The sequence below is a fragment of the Sinocyclocheilus grahami genome, unplaced genomic scaffold, assembly GCF_001515645.1.
Source record: "Sinocyclocheilus grahami isolate Dianchi unplaced genomic scaffold, SAMN03320097.WGS_v1.1 scaffold22.1, whole genome shotgun sequence".
Taxonomy (NCBI): Eukaryota; Metazoa; Chordata; class Actinopteri; order Cypriniformes; family Cyprinidae; genus Sinocyclocheilus; species Sinocyclocheilus grahami.
The window spans coordinates 558,528-580,362 of record NW_015505201.1 but is presented as its reverse complement, the minus strand read 5'-3'; the positions used below and the strand labels follow the sequence as shown (position 1 = coordinate 580,362).

Here is a 21,835-nt window from a genome sequence, read left to right as displayed (position 1 = left end):
CATTTAATTGTCACTGATACTAATGAGCGTGTTCTACAAACACGTCAAACTTCTGGTTCGCACAATGTCAGCGGATAAACAAAAGTGATGACATTGTTAACAAGTCTATTGACTGAGTAATCACTATAAGGAATTTGGAAACATTACTTGGTTCTCTGTTGACAGCCTTTCCTGTAGTCAGATACCCTTGTCTGCATTCAGAAGGGGATTTCAAATTAGTCTCAAAGTATTTAATAATATGGCTGAGGTACAACAGATTCTAAATTATGTTACATCTCTGGCATACTGATCACTGTGCGTGGAAATGCAAAACTATGAACTTCCAATATTTGTTTTGCAAAGTGCTTTGCTGGGAAAATAAACTGCATCTAAAGTCGTGTTGCAACTATCACACATGTGAACGCAACCAGAATGCCCTCACTTTCAATAGAATATTTAAACTATCATGAGTTAAGCTGCCATTGTGAATGCTGAACACATTGCATAAAGTCAATTATACAAACTGAAATGTACAGTTGATTAAAATAGCTCTAAAGCTTGAAAAAAAAAACAGCTTTCAATAAGCTCATATGGCAACTGTGACAGGTATATGCACAACTAAACTATATTTACTTTAAACTCTACTTAACTATATATTTTTTTTTATAAATTATGAACCTGCCAGACACATTCATTCTCTTCCAAAATAATTTGAATGCTTCACATTACAATTTCCAAAATTCTTAAGTTGCAAATTCCCAAGAGGACTTAGAGGCAGGGTAAGAGACACAGAGAAAACCGAGCAGCTGCAAACCAATCTGCAGACACCTGCTGACGGCTGAAATGCATTAGAAAGGCCAATAGTACATATAATATCTTCTGCATACGTTGACACCATCATTCCATATCTTGAGCAACAGTGATCTAGATGAGGTCTGACAGATCACCGCAAACTTCAGAGACATGTGTGCATGAGGAAAAATATTCAAGCTTTCTTTGCCATGATACCATCATTTTTAAATCACTCTCTAGAGGCACAAAAACCGCACTCATGATTTATAGGCAAAGTATAACATCCCTGCAACCCACTGGCTACGGATTACAATATCTGCCTCCCATGTGTAAAAATCATCATCTGTGTCATGAAAAATTAAGCCATTTAGGAGGAAAAAGTGTGTTTCAGCCAAGCTATCGTCTGTTTTTGATAGTTCGACTCATAGCTGGAAGTTTAATTTCATGCAGCCGATTTTTTGCCATAAAAATGGCTTCAGCATGGGGCGTAACCAACAGGTTGCAAAAAGCAGACCCTCGAGTAAAGTAACATCAGCCCTCTTTTTCATGTTGTCAGACAAACACTCTGGATGTGAGTGCTTATGTGTGTGGATCAGGTAAAATCTGCCCTCTTTTTAACATGGTCTATTGACCCTGCTGCAATGAGCTTGTGCATTTTTGTTTCATTTTTTTATTTAAACTTCTGCTGAATGAATGCGCGTGTGTGTTATATTGCTGGATGCGAGGGGTGGGTGGTATACTGAATATTTACAATGTATTCAAAATTATATTAGTACGAATACAAAATGTACATTGTGACTTTGCAACAATGCATTTTTTATTTGCCCATTAAATTTACTAATGCATGGCAGCAGACTAGGTTTGTGGCCATCTTACAATTCATGCTTATTAGAGCATAAAGTATTTTAATGCCATTTTTTATTTAAACCTCATGATCAAAATATTGCACAACATTAGAATATTGGATGAATGGATGGACGGACGGACGGACGGAGACAGATAATTAAATACAATTATAAATGCATGCATACATACATAAATCTTTACACAACCACTCTACAAGAATGGATGTTCAGTCCACAGTATGGCCATTGTGACTGCAATAACTTCAGAGAAAAAAGATAAATATTTAGATATGTTATAGACACTTTCAGGCTGAAAACACCATATAACGTAGCCTCAGCCCTGATGATACACTGAGCGGAGATGATGCTGGAAGCGCCAGGTTCAATCCCAGCATCCTCACCATTAGAAACCAGATCCCGTGTTGAGCTCTTAACCTGCCCACTGAGGTGCTGTATTTTTAATGCTCCAAACCCTCTTACCCCCACTGACCTTCAACGGAATGAAAACATCTCCAGCTAATCTCTACTACTCCATATTAAGAAAACATGGGGCTTGTTTACACACGAGTGCATCTCTAACACATTGCTCTAGGCTTGAAATATTACAATTTGCAGTAAATATTGTCTAAAATTGCTCAACCATTGGTTTTATGGAGAACCGCAGCATATTAGAGTACATGGCTATTCGTAGTTTATAGAAAATGCCCTCGCAGCTAATCAAAAGTGTGTGAGTGTGTGTGGGTTTGCTTAGCTGCACTTCAAGAGCAAAACTGACCCAAAACCAGTTTATTCATTTTATTTTATTTTTATTTAAAGCTGCAAAAAGTTTTACTATTAAGAGAAGAGTAACTGCACTAGTAACTTCTTAATAAATAGTCTTAATAAATAAATCAACATTTATTTGTATATGCATTAATACAACAGAAATGTAAAAAAAACGTGTGTATGTGTGTGTAAATCTTGCAGTCTTGCAAAGTCAGCTCAGTAATTCCATTCTAGTTCTAGATGTCTGCTTTGGGTCCCTTGGCTCCAGGATGTCTGCGGCTCCTTGCTATTCCTGATACTCCACAGGTGTGTGTGTGTATAAGTATGTCTCTAAGTGTGTGTGTGTGCTCATGTCCTATTGGGTATCTGTAAACTGGTGCCTTTGATTATTTATGAGAACACCTAGCTGTGTGAGGTGATTTAGGAAAAGTGCTGCATTAATTTCTTGATTTATAGTTACTTTGGCTTCTGCATGACCTTAAAAATGCACAATAGAACACCGACAGATGCATAAAACTAAATTCAAGGTGATAAAATACATGTTGATTCATCGTCTGTGAATGACAAGGATGTGATAGAACTGCGTTCCAGTATTTCAAGGCCCTGTTCACTTAGAGGTCCGTCTTTTTAATATTCAACTTTAAGGCCATTTTGCGATGCTAATTATGCCAAAACTTCCATTGTTCAAGGTGATGCGTTGCCCAAGGTGAAGTGCCCATCATTTCTCATTTCAAACTCCCATTGCATGACAGAAGGAGCTTCATAATTACTTCTGCCGAAAAGGCCAGAACTGAGTCACAAGGTTAATTGATTTCAGTGATATGATGTGTATTTGTATGTGAATAAAATACTGCAGGCAGTTTGGAACAAAGCAAAAGTAAAAACCGAAGAGGACTTAAAGGTCAAGCTGAAGAAGCTGCGTCTATGAAACCTGCGACGTCTGCACTGCTTCATACTCACAACAGTGCTTTGCGTTCGGTGGCAACATTTCCGCCTATTGTCCTGTCCTTCCGCCTCAAGTCATATTCCATGGTGTTCCAACTAAATCGGCAAAGCCACGGAGTGTGGAACACACCTTGATTGATTTAGCTTTAAAGTCTGCTGATAGCGCAGTGAGAGAACAAGGTAAAGAGGATGAGAATGAGAGAGAAAAAAATCCATGAGAAACCACAAGAGGAGTAACGCTAAATATAGGAAATACCGCCAAATCTGTGAAGCAAGTAATTGTTTTCCACGACACATGTTGAAACAGATGATCAATCAGTGGGAGACCCCCAGAACTGTGACATTCATCTCAAGCGAGCGTTTTGAAAATATTTACAAGGAGAACAAAATGTAATTTGCACTCATTGATGAATCGTCCCTCCCTCACGAGCAAACTTGACGTTCCCTAGAGCTCCATGACTCATTTCCGTCACTAAATGGATTGTTTAATCATTTCTGAAGTGTGTCACACAGAATATTTTCCTTACTATAAAAATAGTTCTGTATTTTAAAAATGTCCCAAGATATCTGAAATAAAACACACAAAAGCAACTAATAAACTAGAATTTTCCATCTTACAGGAAAGGCAAATCTAGTGAAAAATAAATATACTTAAATGTATTTGAAACATTTATTTCATACCAAGTATACTACAAATACATTTTCATATTTATGTACTTAATAAAATGCCCTGCAATTGTACTTTTAGTATACTAAACTGGTATACTTCAAAGACTGCTAAACTGGAACAACTAATTTTGTACTTAATGCACTTTAATTGTGCGGAAGTAGTGCTGAAGTCCAACTAAAGATACTGAAGTATATTTGATTGTGCTAAAGTGGAACTGTTGCAAGTATACTTTAAATATTTTGCATTTAAAGACAGATATTATTCAAAGATCATACAATCCTCATCAAAAGTGACATTAAAACACATTTTAGGCTTAATATTAAGAAATGTGCATTGTGCACAAGTAGTACGCCAAGTTTGTATGAGCAAGTCTCGAGTTATCTGTCAGTAAATATGTTAATAGATCTGAACTATACTTAGTATGAAATAAATGTATTTTAAATATATTACTTTTTTACTAGGGAAACCACTGAGGAAATTGTAATCTCAATTTTGATTGTTTTCTTCTTTCTCCCATGATATTAATTGGAGAGAAAATTTAGACTTTTGCTTTTAAGCTCCATGCTTTTCAGATTTTTCCACTGAGAGAGAAAAAATTAATCTCACATCTCCTCTAAAGTTTACCAAAAGTTGAAAACTTGAATTTACCAACATATACAATTAAACATCAACAGTTTAGATTTGATCTCAAACATTTCTCATCAAAGTCTCTTCAAAAAACAAACAATGTGCTATGATCCACATTCAATGTATAGCTCTAAAACTCTTGCACTCTACATTGTGCATTATCAATGTTCTTGTTTGTGTCTATTGACATTTTAAATAATTATGAGAATTAAAACAAACAAAAGCTGATATTTATAACAAGTATGAGAATCATACAAAATTCTTGAACTTTAAAGAATGACCTCTGAACAATAAAAAAGTCCTCTAGAGATTACAAGAAGAGAAGGCTTGTGAGTAATTAAAGGAAAAATCTCAAATCTGATACATAAATATTTCTGAGGATCACAAAAGTCATAGAAGTCTCAATCTATGAAAGAACAACTAAGCATGTATTGTTGATTTACTGTTTGCTTTAAAAAAAATGATTCAAATGATTAGGCTTTTACTTATTTTACCTAATGGTCATTCTCAGAACTTCATTTTAGTTTCCTGAGCTTTGAACAAGCAATTTATGAGCAATAAATATCTAATCTAAGTAATCTAAGTAATCAATCTATCTATCTATCTATCTATCTATCTATCTATAGCCTTCAGCTCGTCTGTATTGTTGGATCGACTGTTTCTCATCTTTCTATTGAAAATACTCCATAGATTCCTTATGGGGTTCAGGTCAGGCATGTTGGCTGGCCAATTAAGCATAGTAATATCATGGTCAGCAAACCACTTGGAAGTGGTTTTTGGCACTGTGGGCTGGTGCTAAGTCCTGCTGGAAATGGAAATCAGCATCTCCATATAAAGCTTGTCAGCAGATGGAAGCATAAAGTGCTCCAAAATCTCCTGGTAGATGGCTGCATTGACTTTGGACTTGATAAAACACAATGGACTAAGTCCAGCAGATGTCACGGCACCCCAAATCATCACTGACTTCAGAAACTTCACACTGGACTTCAAGCAGCTTGGATTCTGTTCCTCTCCAATCTTCCTCCAGACATTGATTTCCAAATGAAATGCAAAATTTACTTTTATCTGAAAAGAGGACTTTGGACCACTGAGCAACAGTCCAGTTCTTTTTCTCCTTAGCCAAGGTAAGATGCTTCTAACATTGTTTCTGTTTCAGAAGTGGCTTGGTAGCCCTTTTCCTGAAGACGTCTGAGCATGGTGACTCTTGATGCACTCACTCCAGCTTCAGTCCACTCCTTGTGAAGCTCTCCCATGTGTTTGAATCAGCTTTGCTTGACAGCATTCTCAAAGCTTGCGGTCATTCCTGTTGCTTGTGCACCTTTTCCAACCCAAATTCTTCCTTCCGGTCAACTTTGCATTTAATATGCTTTGATACAGCACTCTGTGAACAGCCACCCCTTTCAGTAATGACCTTCTTTGACATACCCTCTTTGTGGAGGGTGTCAATGACTGTCTTCTGGACCATTGCCAAGTCAGCAGTCTTCCCCATTATTGTGGTTTCAAAGAACAAGAGATACCCGGAATTTATACTGTAGGGCAAAATTATTGGAACACTAGTATTTTCTCCAGCTAAAAAATGTTTTTTAAGACAGTTATCTTTTGCTGTAGTGTGTCATTTCCAAACATTCATTTTGCCATTAATTGTAATAATCCAGTGAGGTTTTTGTTTGCACAAGGAGTCTGACAACAGCCAGTGCTCCACACAGAGATCTGATCTCATCATCATCCAGTCTGTCTGGAATGACATGAAGAAACAGAACAAACTGAGACAGACTCAATCCAGAAGAACTGTGGCAATGTCTCCAAGATGCTTCAATAATCCTAAAAAAAAGCTACCTGAAAAACTATGTGCAAGTGCACCTAGGGACAAAGCTGCTTTAAACGCAAAGGATGGTCACACCAAATGTTGATTTAATTTAGTTAATAGAAGTTAATTGATAAAGAAAATCTATTTATGACATTATCTTTTGACAGCATCCCCATTTTTGCACAAGTGGCTAAAACTTTTAACAGCACTGTGGCTTCGCAGGTAGGGTTCTATCTATCTATCTATCTATCTATCGGACCATTGCCAAGTCAGCAGTCTTCCCCATTATTGTGATTTCAAAGAACAAGAGATATTTATACTGTAGGGATGGTCATTTAATGAAACACAAATGTAAACATTCTAATATTTTGAGATACTGTTTTTTTACTTTAAAAACAAACAAAAACACTTTTGAAATGTTTAACTTTACATGTAATGAATCTAGAATATATGAAAGTTATTCACGATATTCACGAAAAAAAAAAGATATTTCACGATATTCAAATTTTTTGAAATGCACCTGTATATTAGGGCTGTCAGTAAATTAAAATCTTTATAGGGTTAGTTCACCCAAAAATGAAAATTCTGTCATTAATTACCAGTGGTGGAAAGAGTACTGAAAAAATATACTCAAGTAGATTTAATTTAGTTAATAGAAGTTAATTGATAAAGAAAATCTATTTATGACATTATCTTTTGACAGCATCCCCATTTTTGCACAAGTGGCTAAAACTTTTAACAGCACTGTGGCTTCGCAGGTAGGGTTCTATCTATCTATCTATCTATCTATCTATCTATCTATCACACACACACACACACACAAACTACAGCAAGGAATTGTGTTAATGAAACACAAATGTAAACATTCTAATATTTTGAGATACTGTTTTTTTTTACTTTAAAAAACAAACAAACGTTTATTAAATAGAAGTATCATTTGTGTTTGTTTTTACTTTTCATAAAGAATTTCCAGAGAAAACATGCACAGTAGAAGTTTAAAAAGTTTATTTTTTTTTCATTGGAGAATCACCATGAAGTCTCCAGAGCTTTAAAAAAGCAACTTCTGAGCAATAAAGACGTCCTCTGGGATTTCAGGAAGATTCCTGGAAACAGGATCCTTCCCCAAAACAAACCTTGACGTGTGAATAAGACATCTTTCACACAGCTTCTCACCAGCGCGGTGACAATTAAACCTGACAAAAATTGACAAATGAAAGGCAAGTGTGGCAATTCAGCCCAACAACTGTACACTGTGACATCAGCCTAAGCTTACAGTGAAAAGAAAAATGACATGGTGCAGTATGACATCAAACCAAGCAGAGACATGGAGGGGTCAGGAACGCTCTCTAGGTGATGAGAGAGAAGAGGTGAATTCTCACACTGCTGGAGCGACCGCAGCCCTCAGAATCTCACATTAAGGCAGTGATTTATTGGCTTTGTCAAGAGCAGCTGTTGCAGGGAGACAATAGGGCTCGCAGGAGCTTACTTAGAGGAAGGATGCTCTCAGCATATAATAAAACAAGGATCACACCTTCTACCATCTACCTCAGGGCTTTGACCCAGACTAGAGCATCTTTTTTGGGAGAGGATGGCTAAAACTAAAACTTTTATTGTTTTCATCAAAACGAAATAAAGCTGAAATAAAATAAATGTGAAAACATTATAATTTAATAATAACTTGCAACTTTAAGTTGAAGAACTAAAATAACTAAAAATAAAACTAAGATAAATAGAAAATAATGTAAAAAAAAACTGAAAAATTACAAATTTAAGCTAAATTAAATACATTTTAAAATAGGAATAAATTGTGTAATAGAATATAAAAAAGCACAAAAAAATCATAATATTACACTTAAGTGTTTATTTTGGCAAAAGCGACAAGCGACAACACATTTTGTTTCTGCATGCTGTTTAGGAAGTTTTGGTTTATCCAAAAGAGTTGATACTAGAGCCCGACCGATATGGGTTTTTTGGGGCCGATACCGATATTAGGGAGTAAAAAATAGGGAGATATCGATATATCGGCCGATATTCTTTGTGTATATTATAGTACAGTACCAGTCAAAAGTTTGGACACTTTCCCATTCGTGTGTCCAAACATTTGACTGGTATTATATATAGAATACAGTATATACATAAACAGAATAAATATACATAAACACATTTTTTGCAATGATCACTCAAGTTGGTAATCAAACACTTACAATGACGTGACAAAGGTATGTAATGATGGAGGCAGTTTAACAATTAACTTTATCCAAAATCAGTCTGACATCAGTGCACTGAACAGTAAAGTGAACAGTAAAGTTGAAGTTTATTCAACTTTAATTAAATTCAATTCCATTCAACCAATTCTGTTGAAGTTTATTTCACTTCGGAACATTCATTCACGAATTTGCGCTACTGTCTTCACACACAGATGAAACTTACTAGAGAAGCGTGAAGTGTGACATAATATACCTCTGTAAATAAATATAAATTCACGTCTCGCGCACTTTAATGCCCTTTGAATTAGAGACCTGCACTCCCGCGGGACCCAACGCAACAGGGTGTGGTGCGGGACAACTCTTGATGGGCGAGTGTGGGTGCGGGTGGGAAGAGACTCGTGTGTGTGCGGGATGCGGGAGAATAAAATGATTTGCGGGACTCCCGCAAAATAGAAATTATCTAAACAAAGTGTCTAAAACATATAAATTGTTATTTATCTGTTGCACAAAAGCAATAAGAACAACTAATATTAACATTAAAATGATTGACATGCGCAAGCTAGGCATAGTTTCTATTTATAACACGTGTTTAAAAGGTTGTGCAATGTAGCCAATCACAGACTCAGCTGTTGATTTCTGGAATGCAATGGCCAATCAGAGGTGATTAAGTTAGAATCTACTCACCGCAGTGCTGAAATTGCATGCTCACTAATCCTCTCATTTTAACACATGAAGTGTAGACACTGAAAGATTCATTGTGCATATATTTAATGTGATATAACAGAGCTTTATGAGATCGTGATTAACTGAGATGTCAGTTTTAGTGATAATAAAGGAAGCACACTGCTCGCATTCTGCCATGCCAAACCATGCACGCAGCAGCACATGCTTGCTTTTCTGTTAAAAATAACAGTGGTTTGTGAATGTTGATGCTTAGCCTAAATAACAAATATTTTATCGGAAGTGTTTATGCTGGTATGTTGTGGAGCTTAGGAGATATTACAGAACCATTTTATGTACATTTCTTCGATGTATTGAAAAAAAATCTATATAGATTACTTTTATGCGGGCTTTTGCGGGCGGGAGCGGGACAAAACATGAATGTCACGGGCGGGAGCGGGACCAGATAAGATATATTTCTGCAGGAGCGGGCGGGCGCGGGACAGAATCTTGCGGGAGCGGGACTGAAAAATCCATCCCGCACAGGTCTCTACTTTGAATGTAACGTGTATGGAATCATGGCGGAATATCATGTGAAGTCCACTTCGCAGGACACTTACGGTCAAATAAGACAACGCTTGAATGCTGCTGCCTGAACAAGAGACCTCCTTATTGAAGTGAAAGTGTTGGCTGGTGTCACTATCTCACGAACTGGCGGATCTCCACCAAATTCAGGGGATCCCTTCAGATCGAGGAGCCCTCTCGAACGCCACCCTCTGCGCGTCGGTAGCCCCCCGGGATCGCTAGATCAGTCGGTGTCGGACTGCGAATTTAACCACCCATAACTCCCGAACCCCGGGGGCTATCGACGCTGGGGTGGTCTCATTCGAAAGAGGGCCTCAAGACGTACACTCGATTCGCGTTCGAGAGGGTTCCTCGAGCTGAAGGGATCCACAAATTTGGTGCGGATTCGCCACGCCTTTTGCAGAGATATGGTCGTTCAAAGTTTCAATGGTTTTCCATAGACTTTAAAGCGTTTCATTCAGGTCGCCAGTAGCAAACAATGGAGCACGCTCTGCAGGACAAACTAAGTAATTACACCATTTCAAGCATTTTATCTGCGTTATATTTTCTGTAAAAAAAAAAAATTACTATCGGTGGCATATTCGCCTATACCGATATAACGATATATCGTTTAGGGGTGGGAATCACCAGAGGCCTCACGATACGATATTATCACGATACTTGTGTCACGATACAATACTATTGCGATATTCTGCGATATATTGCAATTTATTACCTTTTTCCAACTTCAAATTATGTCCCCAAAGGAAAACTTTGACAACATCTGTTTTAACTAAAAAGCAACATTTCTCAGTTTGTTTATCTCACTTCAGTTTTATTGTTGCAGTGCAAAATGGGATTGTAAAGCAGACAAACACTTTCATGAAAACCTGTCATAAATGTTGTATCCACCTGGCAAACTCAACTATTTGTATTACAGTCAATATCTAGTCCACCTTAATTAAATGTAAACAGGTATGCACTGCTGTGCTACTACAGGTATTTTGAACAATGCAACTTGAAATTGTACTAAAAAGTTGTGCAGACCCTTTAGCAATTGGGGCATTTGAAAGTAAATTACTGTTAAATTTAAATTAAATTAAATAAAACATGTAGTCTTACATCTAGGGACGCACCAAAATGAAAATTCTGGGCCGAAACAGAAACCGAAAATTCTGGATGCAATTTGCCCTGAAAACCGAAACAGCTTTGTAATGATTATTTATTATATAATATAAAGTTATTTTGTAAGACTTTTTAAATTGAACTCAATTTTAATGATACTGAATAAAAAAAAAACGCAAGCCAATAAAATAACCACACTTTTACTGAAAGTAACAATAAAAATTGACAGAATTTATATTAATATTGGTAATACTTTACAATAAGGTTCATTAGTTAACATTAGTTAACTACTTTAGATAATGAACTAAGAATGAACAATAGTTCTTCAGAATTATTAATCTTAGTTCATGTTAATTTCATGTTAATGTTAACATTTACTAATGCATTATTAAAATCAACAGTTGTGCTTGTTAACAGTTAATGCACTCTGAATTGACATTAACTAACAGTGAATAACTGTATTCTCATTAACTAACATTAATAAAGTTTAATAAATACTGCAATAAATGTATTGTTCATTGTTCGTTCATGATAGTTAATACATTAACTAACATTAACTAATGGAACCTTATTGAAAAGTGTTACCTTAATATTAAATATCAATATATTTTATTCACTTCTATGTAACCGAATGAGATGTTTTTTTTTTTTTTACTAATTATCCAAATAATGTAGTCCTACAAAGCTATTATCATCAGAGCATAAGAGCAGAGCATAGCGTCACTGAAGGTAGCATCATTTTAGCAGCGTTGCCCAGTATGTTACAGCACAGTAGTGCTACTGCAAACTGGAACAAGTACACTGCATATAAATTTCCTGTCAGCGCGTTATTTGAGCGGACTTTGCTTTTCCGGTGAGCATGAGCGGTACACGAGCAGTGCATGAGCGGAACGCACATTCATAGATCGGAATACTGAGCGGAGCCTCAAACCGCGCAGTGACGAGGAGAGTGAAACATACGCGCTGAACACTGCCGGGCAGGGCACGATGCAGCGCGCCATATATTATTATTATTAGGCTATTATATGTAGGTAACACTAATTTTACATAGAGCACACAGTGAAAATTACATGAATAGGACAGTGGGCAAATGCATAAAGCGCAGCATAATTTGAAATCACTAATTTAATGTTTAAAGCATTCAATTTGCACGGACCAAAAGTCACGCAGAGAACACGCGATCATGCAGGTCAAATGCACACTTCACAAGATCTCACAACTGGATTCGACCAAGTTTGCAAGGTTTGTGAAACTAAATTTTCATTAGCCATTCAAAGATTTGTTTAAATTATGTAAATGAGTGTTTGCTGAATGTTGACGGCAAATGAGAAAGTATTGTGTTTGCCTTTCTATTACTAATAATATAAAAGCAATCGTTATAATTAGGGACGCACCGATACCACTTTTTTCAGTACTCGCCCGATACCGATACTTTTATTTTTGGTACTTGCCGATACCGAGTACCAATACCAATATTTTTATTGCATTTGTAAATTTTTTAAATATTGGGTACAGAAACAAAAAGAGTATGTATAATGTTAGTTGGTTAACTTCACTTATCAAATAGATACAATCAAACCAAAATGTATTTAGACACCTTCAACATTTCTCCCATTATCACAGTTTATTCGCTATAGTTTAGAAAATGGTAATAAAATATAACAAGAACTCAGAGTTAAACGGAGTCAGAACAAATTCAGCTTGATAATGTTAGATAATATGCCCATTAAAATGTATTTTACAAGTTTTTGTTACTTTCACTGTTCATTTTTTACTCTATGGTACATCAGCTTTAATTTAATAGCATTAGAGCTGCTTCATTGCAGTGGCTTAGTACTGTAATCACGCGCTTTGCTGTAATAATGCAGGGAACCACTCCTAACTGTGATATTTTCAGAATAAATAGTTATAAATCACAGTTATAAATCTCCTAACTGTGATATTTTCAGAAATAGAAGTCACGTTTTTTTTCATCTGAAACATGCTGCGATTTATATTCCAAAGCCACTCATATAATGCAGAAACGCTCCAGCAAGCAAAACACGCGCGTATTTGTACTGATGCAGAACAGTACAGCCTAGCGCATTTCACACAAGCTGTTAGATTCCTAAGGTTAAAAATAAATGACATTTATAGTGAATGCCCCTATAAATGGTCTTATTTTTACGATTTAGTTTTAATCCAAATGATGCGTGTGCTAAGGGAGTGAACATCAAAGATCACACAACAGAAGTGCATGCTCTCTCTCTCTCTCTACCGTTAAGTAACTTGTGCATTGTTTTACTTACTTGTTTTTGACGTATCCGACCGAACTACAAACTTTCCAGAGATGTCTGTGAGAAAGGTATATTCACTCGACAAGCTTTTTGCATCTGCGCCGCCGCGCGCTCAATCCACTCAGCGCGCTTTGTTTATCAGCTCGCGCACATCAGCTATACAGGCATTAATACTGAATGTTTGACATTATATTCATTGCATACATATACTTCGTAGACATCCTTAATCTCTAATAACTCCATTCTGCTGTCTGTTGTTCTGTTGTCGGTGTTTCATTGTCTGAATATGGCACTTATCACATGCTGTGTGGTATCGGCGTTTGGTATCGGGGCATTTTAACGAGTACGAGTACAGGAGCTCAGTATCGGGCCCGATACCGATACGTGCATCCCTAGTTATAATACTTTTTGTATACATTTTAATACCTTCGTTTAACAGTTCTATCGTATTATTAGACAGATTTCCATCCGTTTTAGACAGAACTGTTACCGACGGCGAACAAGGAGAATATGAGCACTCTGTGCTCAGGCACTGCCGCTCTCAGCGCCGCCAAAATAAAAGTCCCACCTCGAACGATAATCCATTACATTAGACAGAACTGTTACCGACGGCGAACAAGGAGAATATGAGCACTCAGGCACTGCCGCTCTCAGCGCCGCCAAAATAAAAGTCCCACCTCGAACGATAATCCATTACATTACACATTTTAGGTAATATAACTAAATGGCAACTACTTTTTAATTACTTTGATTACTTTTGACCAAAGTCGTTTATCACATTGATTTTAATAGGATAATGTATTACCATATTGACACAAATACAAGTATAAATACTAAATACCATTCTGTACCATATTAATATAAAAACACAAGAAAATATATTCCATTCATTGTAAATAACAACATGAAGTGCATTAAACATTACATTATGTCAAGGTTTTGTAAATGAACTGCAGAAGCTTTGTGAGTTTAATGAAAAGCTAATAATATTTACTTAAAATAAGTAATTTTAGAATAACATTAATCAAAATAAAACACTAGTTGAGCAGAGCAGCACTTTAACTGAGCTCATTTGGAGTTTGAGATGGGACACAAAAGTGAGGAAGTGTGCAGCACATGACTGCTGTGCCGTAATCTGCGCTTCAGTGCCTGCGTACCACCACAAACCCAAGTGCAAGGATCGGGCACAGAAGGTGTGAGCTTTCACAGGCGGATGTATTTAACTCTTCCTGAAAATGTTGGTAATTGGAGCCGTTGTCAAAACGCAAGTCAGAAAAGTAAAGTGGTGAGAGTTTAATCTGGGCCAGCGGCTTCAGATGTGCAAATCTGGCACTCTGCCTGGGGTCCAAACGCAATCCCAACTGCATTTTAATGAACAGCTGCTACGCATTCCCCCAGCCCCTCCTCCCCTCCCCTCTTTCTCTTGTTGTCTGTCTGTTTCTCCTCTACTCAATGATCTATGATAGAGTTTATAATACATGCACATGGACAGGCATTGCTATCTCGTCAGATCATTAAAATAAGTCACTTTAGAGAAGACCGACTGAACACCCACTTCCTCAACTTCCTCAAGTTTATTTTCAGCTTCTGTCCATTTCACAATTACGTACACAAGTGTGTCACAGAAAGCAGCAAGGACACTCATTACTCAAGGGAAAACTCTTGAAAGTTTTGAAATAGCAGAGGAGCCCCACATGCATGAAAGAGGTTGAGAGAGGTTGACTGTACAGAACTGAAGAAGCCCTTGACCAGATGGAGGTGGGAGAGTGTGAAAGAAAGGAGACGAGGATCATTAAAGGGAGACAGAGAGGCTGATGGAGTGTTTAATGATGGGATGGATTGTAACTGCAGATTCATGTGCCGATATGAATTGCTGAGTTGAAACGTTTGGTACTTAATATTCATTAAATGTGCAATACAGCGGATAAATCTCCATTATAAGGAGGTGGTGTAGACTAGGGATGAAGATTAGGGCTGCCTCCTCTAGAGTCGTATCCTGTGTCCTTGAGCTACTGTATCACTACTGTACTTGTGTGCTAGTCTTACAAAAACAAAACAAAAAAATCTAAAAATTAAGATTCTATGGCATCACTCATAATGTCAAAAGTTCATGAAAATTCAAGAAAATTGTTTATCACTACATTATTTGCTTCCATTACATTTCAAAAATTGAAGAACTAAGAAAGGTGCGTATATCAGAGTTGGGTAGTAACTGATTACATTTAATCTGGATTATGTAATCAGGTTCCAAAAATGAAGTACTTTTAATTAGATTAAATTACATTTTAAAATACTCGTAATCTACGGTTACTTTTTTATGGATTACATAATTACATATTATTCACACAGTGGCAACAAATTATTCATAATTAATTGATTCTCCCTAATTCCTCTTTTAAATATTCCTTTCTAAAATAGGATATCGTTAATATACATTCAGAAAGTCTTCCGGTTTTGTGGACATTCACACAAAGAATGCACAAGTTCACGTTCTTTCTTATTTACATGTAATGCAGGCATTCCCAAACTTTTTTTGGCAGCTGAACAGCTTTCACCTAATATATTTAATTGAAGGACCATGAGATTTTAAAATAAATATTTTAATAATTAAGTATCACATTTGCATGTTCATGGTTCTCTGTTGGTTAATGGTCACATTACATGCAGGTCAAATTTTTTTTTTTAAGTGTTTTATTTTGATTGTTATTTTAAAATTACTTATTTTAAGTTTACATTTTTACAATTTAAGGAATTATTAGCTTTTCATTAAACTCACAAAGCTTCTGCAGTTCATTTACAAAACCTTGACATAACGTAATGTTTAATGCACTTCATGTTGTTATTTACAATGAATGGAATATATTTTCTTCTTGTGTTTTTATATCAATATGGTACAGTATGGTATTTAGTATTTATACTTGTATTTGTGTCAATATGGTAATAGATTATCCTATTAAAACCAATGTGATAAACGACTTTGGTCAAAAGTAATCTAAAAGTAATTAAAAAGTAGTTGCCATTTAGTTATATTACCTAAAATGTGTAATGTAATGGATTATGCTACTAACTACAAATTTTGGAATGTAATTTGGAATCAGTAAAAGACTAAAATATCTAAGTAATTTTCCCAGCTCTGATGTAGGTAATATATTCTTTACTTTTTTTGAAAGAAGTCTTGTATGCTCAACAAGGCTGCATTTATTGGATCAAAAATTGAGTAAAAGTATAGTAATACTGTGAAATATTATTGCAATTTAAAATAACTTTTTCATTTTAATATATTTTAAAGTGCAATTTATTCCTGTGATAGCAAAAGCTGAATTTTCAGCAGCCATTACTCCAGTTTTCAGGGAAACATGATCTTTCAGAAATCATTCTAATTTCCCCCCAAAAAAGTAATGAGTACTGATTATTTCACGGTCATAACTGTAAAATGTGTAATGTAATGGATTATGCTACTAACTACAAATTTTGGAATGTAATTTGGAATCAGTAAAAGACTAAAATATCTAAGTAATTTTCCCAGCTCTGATGTAGGTAATATATTCTTTACTTTTTTTGAAAGAAGTCTTGTATGCTCAACAAGGCTGCATTTATTGGATCAAAAATAGAGTAAAAGTATAGTAATACTGTGAAATATTATTGCAATTTAAAATAACTTTTTCATTTTAATATATTTTAAAGTGCAATTTATTCCTGTGATAGCAAAAGCTGAATTTTCAGCAGCCATTACTCCAGTTTTCAGGGAAACATGATCTTTCAGAAATCATTCTAATTTCCCCCCAAAAAAGTAATGAGTACTGATTATTTCACGGTCATAACTCTGGGGGAAAAAAAGCAGTTGATTATACAGATCAGCTTGAGGATATTGCTACTACGTGCCTCAAACAAAAGACCCTTGAGGTGATTATTGCAGCAGCTTCATACCCTGTAAACATGACTTGTCAAAGTCAAACTGATAAAACAAACCTGTGCACACTTGACTCATGAATTAATTATGCAGCAGTCAGCCAATTACAATGAAGCTTATAATTTTGGACACTACTTGACACTTTTCTGTGTGCACTGCATTTCAGCGGGTCCATGATGTCCTGCAGGCACCGCGCCCTGAGGCTGAGACTTGAACCCAGGCCGCTCCAGGGGAACTGTCTGTGGGCCTGGTGGGTAATAAACGTGCTCTGTCATGTCATGTGGCAGTGCTTGTGTGCAGGTGCATTTCTGATCAATCTACCTGGTGTTTCCCGTCTACTCTCCCACTATATTCTTGTTCTAAAATATAAATTATTTGGCTACATACACTGTCAGAAAAAAAAAAGCACAGAAAATTTCCCTTCAGGGGTTCAACAGCTTGTCACTGGGGCATATTGGCCAAAGTGACAGTAAAGTCTTTTACACTGTCCCAAAAAAATACACATTTGGAGTTTGAGCTGGAACACAGAAGTGAGGAAGTGTACAGAACATGACTGCTGTGCTGTAATCTGCGCTTCAGTGCTTGCGTACTAGGGCTGTGCGATTAATCGAAATCGAATCGAAATCACGATTTGAGACGTTTGCGATTTCCTAATTGCATAGTCTGCGATATGGACGCGATATTACTCTGTTCCAGAGCATATGCATGACTGCCAGCCTTGAGTTGCAGTCTTACTAACCAATAGAGTGAGCACACCTCCGTTCTCCCCAATCAGCACTGCTCTAGCCAACTGCGTAAACACCCACCATTAAAAAAACAACAACAACAAAAAACAGAAAGTGGGACGGGAGAGAGACAGAGTGGGATTATGGCGTCTACTGGGTCAGATCGATAGTTAGGCAAATTAAAACTAAAGAAAACCGTATGCAATTTGAGCTTCGAAATGACAGACAACGAACAAAAAAGGTAATCTGCAAGAGCTGCGTCACAGCGCATATCAAGAGCTCCCTTATCGGTTCTGGTTTCAGTACTGGAGAATAAAAGATACATTCTTAGATGTTTTTGTTAGTACGTGAACGTTATCTTACACATTTTCTCTCCCCAACAGATTAATTTGAAATAAGTTTATAATGCATGTTGGCTATTCCCAATTCAGAAGAGCGCACACACAGCCTGTGTCTGTGAATGCTTCTCATCCTCGCCCCTCTCTGCCCCACGCGGTGCTAATCCCGAGTCACGGACAAGCCGTTCATGCTTGCCCGTCTCGTAATGCTCGTTTATACTCGCACCCGGCTCCGCACTGCAAGTTTCCACGAGCGCATCTGGCAGTATGGACGAGGCTTGACGCACGCGCGCAACCTGTGTTGACTCGCGCCTGGTTCCGCGTTTAAAACAAATGTAAATTCAGTCTAACTGCTTTGCTAATTTCACTTGGATGAAATGAAACATTCAGCACATTTTCCACTTGTTCTTAAAATCCCAAATACTTAAAATGAATAAATCAGCCTATGTAACACTTTAATAATTGACTTAATACAGTTCATTTATAAAAAAATAAACAAATATTAATAATGATACCCATACTGTGCTGCACATTATTGACAATATTGAGCTGAAGCTTGACTTTGCAAATGTAAAATTGCAAATCAAATCACAATATTTGTCAAAAAAATCGCAATTTGACATTTTCCCCCAAATCGCACAGCCCTACTGCGTACCATCACAAACCCAAGCACAAGGATTGGGCACAGAGGGTGTGAGCTTTTACACAGGCGGATGCATTTAACCCTCCCTGAAAATGTTGGTTATTGGAGCCGTTGTCAGAACCCAAGTCAGAAACGTAAAGTGGTGAGAGTTTAATCTGGGCCAGATGGCTTCAGATGTGAAAATCTGGCACCTTTATGCACTAAAGTGTGCATAAAGGTACATATTAGTACATACTGACCAAAGTGACAGTAAAGTCTTTTACACTCTCCCAAAAAAAATAAAATAAATAAAAATAAATGAATGAATAAAAAAAGCTTTAAAAATGCTACAGTTGCAACAAATAAGAATTTGCACCAACTTTCAGAATCAGCAACTTGTGAAAATCACGAATTAAAACAATATATATACAAAACAATATTTCTGTGTATAGTGCATATTTCTGCTTACTGGAGAATTCCCCTGTTATTGAACATCAAAACCATGATAACACCAAATATATTAAAATCAACCGAGTCAATTCTCCAGAGCTGAGCACTATTTGTGTGGCTTGTAGAGCTGCTTTGTAGAGTGTTTGAAGAGAATCACTCACTTATTATGGTTTCATGAAAATTAGGATGTTGCCTTAGAAAACAGCTGCTTACTGTATACAGACAGCTTAGTAGGTTTTGGAACACAGCTAATCTGTCAATAAAAAGGCCAACAACATACAGCATGAAAAAGTTTGTCATGTCACGATTCTCTTATCATATAGTCCTTCTCTATCCCTCTCCTTCATGTCCTTGTATTCTCTTTTACACTCTCCCAAAAAAAATAAAATAAATAAAAATAAATGAATGAATGAATAAAAAAAGCTTTAAAAATGCTACAGTTGCAACAAATAAGAATTTGCAACTTGTGAAAATCACGAATTAAAACAATATATATACAAAACAATATTTCTGTGTATAGTGCATATTTCTGCTTACTGGAGAATTCCCCTGTTATTGAACATCAAAACCACGATAACACCAAATATATTAAAATCAACCGAGTCAATTCTCCAGAGCTGAGCACTATTTGTGTGGCTTGTAGAGCTGCTTTGTAGAGTGTTTGAAGAGAATCACTCACTTATTATGGTTTCATGAAAATTAGGATGTTGCCTTACAAAACAGCTGCTTACTGTATACAGACAGCTTAGTAGGTTTTGGAACACAGCTAATCTGTCAATAAAAAGGCCAACAACATACAGCATGAAAAAGTTTGTCATGTCACGATTCTCTTATCATATAGTCCTTCTCTATCCCTCTCCTTCATGTCCTTGTATTTGCACATGAGCAGTCTGATTTCTCCTCCATCACATAATCTGCCAGAAGCACTTTTGCTATTTTCATTCACACAAAACCTTGTCCATCTTTCACATTGTCTTATTGATTGATTGTGCACATAACAGTGATGTGTACAAGGGAATAACTCCCTTATAACTATTGTGTTGGAGAGGGGGGAAACATCACGTGCATATTGTGTGTCTATGAGTGTCTATGCATCAACATGCAGTACTAAAGTTCATCGACCACACCGCCTCACTTTTCTCTGGGGTGGCCATCAGCCTTACATTTATAGTTATGTCTAAACACACAACAGCAAAACTGTGCACCATGTTGCCAACAAGCCTCAAGGTTACAGGAGGTAGCAGCACTCTAATGCAGCCATGTACTCTCACTCCAGTCTCACTGCTCTGGCCCCGAGGGTGAGGATTGCAAAGTCAGTTGCATCTTCAGCCACCATTACTATTCCAATCTTTACTCCAGAGTATCTGAAGTTTTTCCCAATGCACTCCACAGATTTCCTTTACAACTTAACATGATTAGAAGATCAGATGCAACACAGGTCAATTTCACGAAAACATTTTTCTACAATTTAAAGACCAATTAAGATGTATTGTGTTATAATAGTTAAAACTAAAACCACAAAATCTTTGAAATAAAATAACTTTTAACTGAAATAAACTAATTTAAAAAACAGTTTTAAATTTTATTTCAGCAGTCGCCACGGCAACATTTCTCATTTTCATTTATTTTATCAAGATGCTCTAAAATAACTACAACTGAAATAAAATGAATGAAAACTACAGTATATATATATATATATATATATATATATATATATATAAAAAAAAATTACTAAAACTTTAAAATTAAAATGAACAATTTAAAACAGAAAATATCAAAATACAAACTAATTAAAAATATTAATACAAACTAATAATATATCAGTGATTCTAACATTACCCTATATTGTACTGACAAAGTTTTTTTCCCTTTTTTAAATTCTTATTATTTTTAGTGGTGATTCTTATTACATTATCATTGCTGTAACTGCTTTTTTTTATTTTTTAAAATGGAGAAACATTACTATGATGTATAAACACTTCGCAATTTAATGTACAGTATAGCATATATATGTCAACGTGTCAACTCAACCAGTTTTGATTTTGCTTTTTATTTTTTCTGAAGAAAGATAAACATGCATAGTGATGAAAGCTAAAATATTAAATGGCATGGATGCATATTTACTGAGTAAGCCACTATTTTGGATTAGATTTCAAAAGAAAAGTTTATTAAGAACTAGAATCTAAAATCATATTGCAATATATTTAATACTTCTTGAGTTATAGGCAGGCAAACTTTGGAAAAGAATATATGTGGCACTCAGGCAGTTATGTTCAATGCAGTTGTTTTAACAAAAGGAAGCCAGATACATTTCTAGTTTAAACATTATTTGTTCTTCAGACATTCTTCTTTAAAAGAAAAGCAGTGTCATATTTTTTGAAAGTGACCCACATTTTGTTTTTGACCACTGAAAATGTGTACCAAAAGTCTAATTGAACAATTTTTATATTTTGCAAGTGCATATACATATACCAATGTGATCTCATGATAATTCGTATGTATTTTACGTAACGTGGTTCTATAAAACG

The 21,835-nt window shown here is 36.0% G+C and overlaps 1 long non-coding RNA gene across 1 annotated transcript; it reads right to left on the bottom strand.

Annotated features, from left to right (window-relative positions):
* Positions 1-601: 601 nt before the first annotated feature.
* LOC107560001 (uncharacterized) lies at positions 602-17,882 on the bottom strand. Its single transcript, XR_001605674.1, has 3 exons — positions 17,763-17,882; positions 9,998-10,000; positions 602-611 (listed from the first exon to the last, which is right to left on the bottom strand). It is a non-coding gene; the product is annotated as an uncharacterized lncRNA (long non-coding RNA).
* Positions 17,883-21,835: the final 3,953 nt, after the last annotated feature.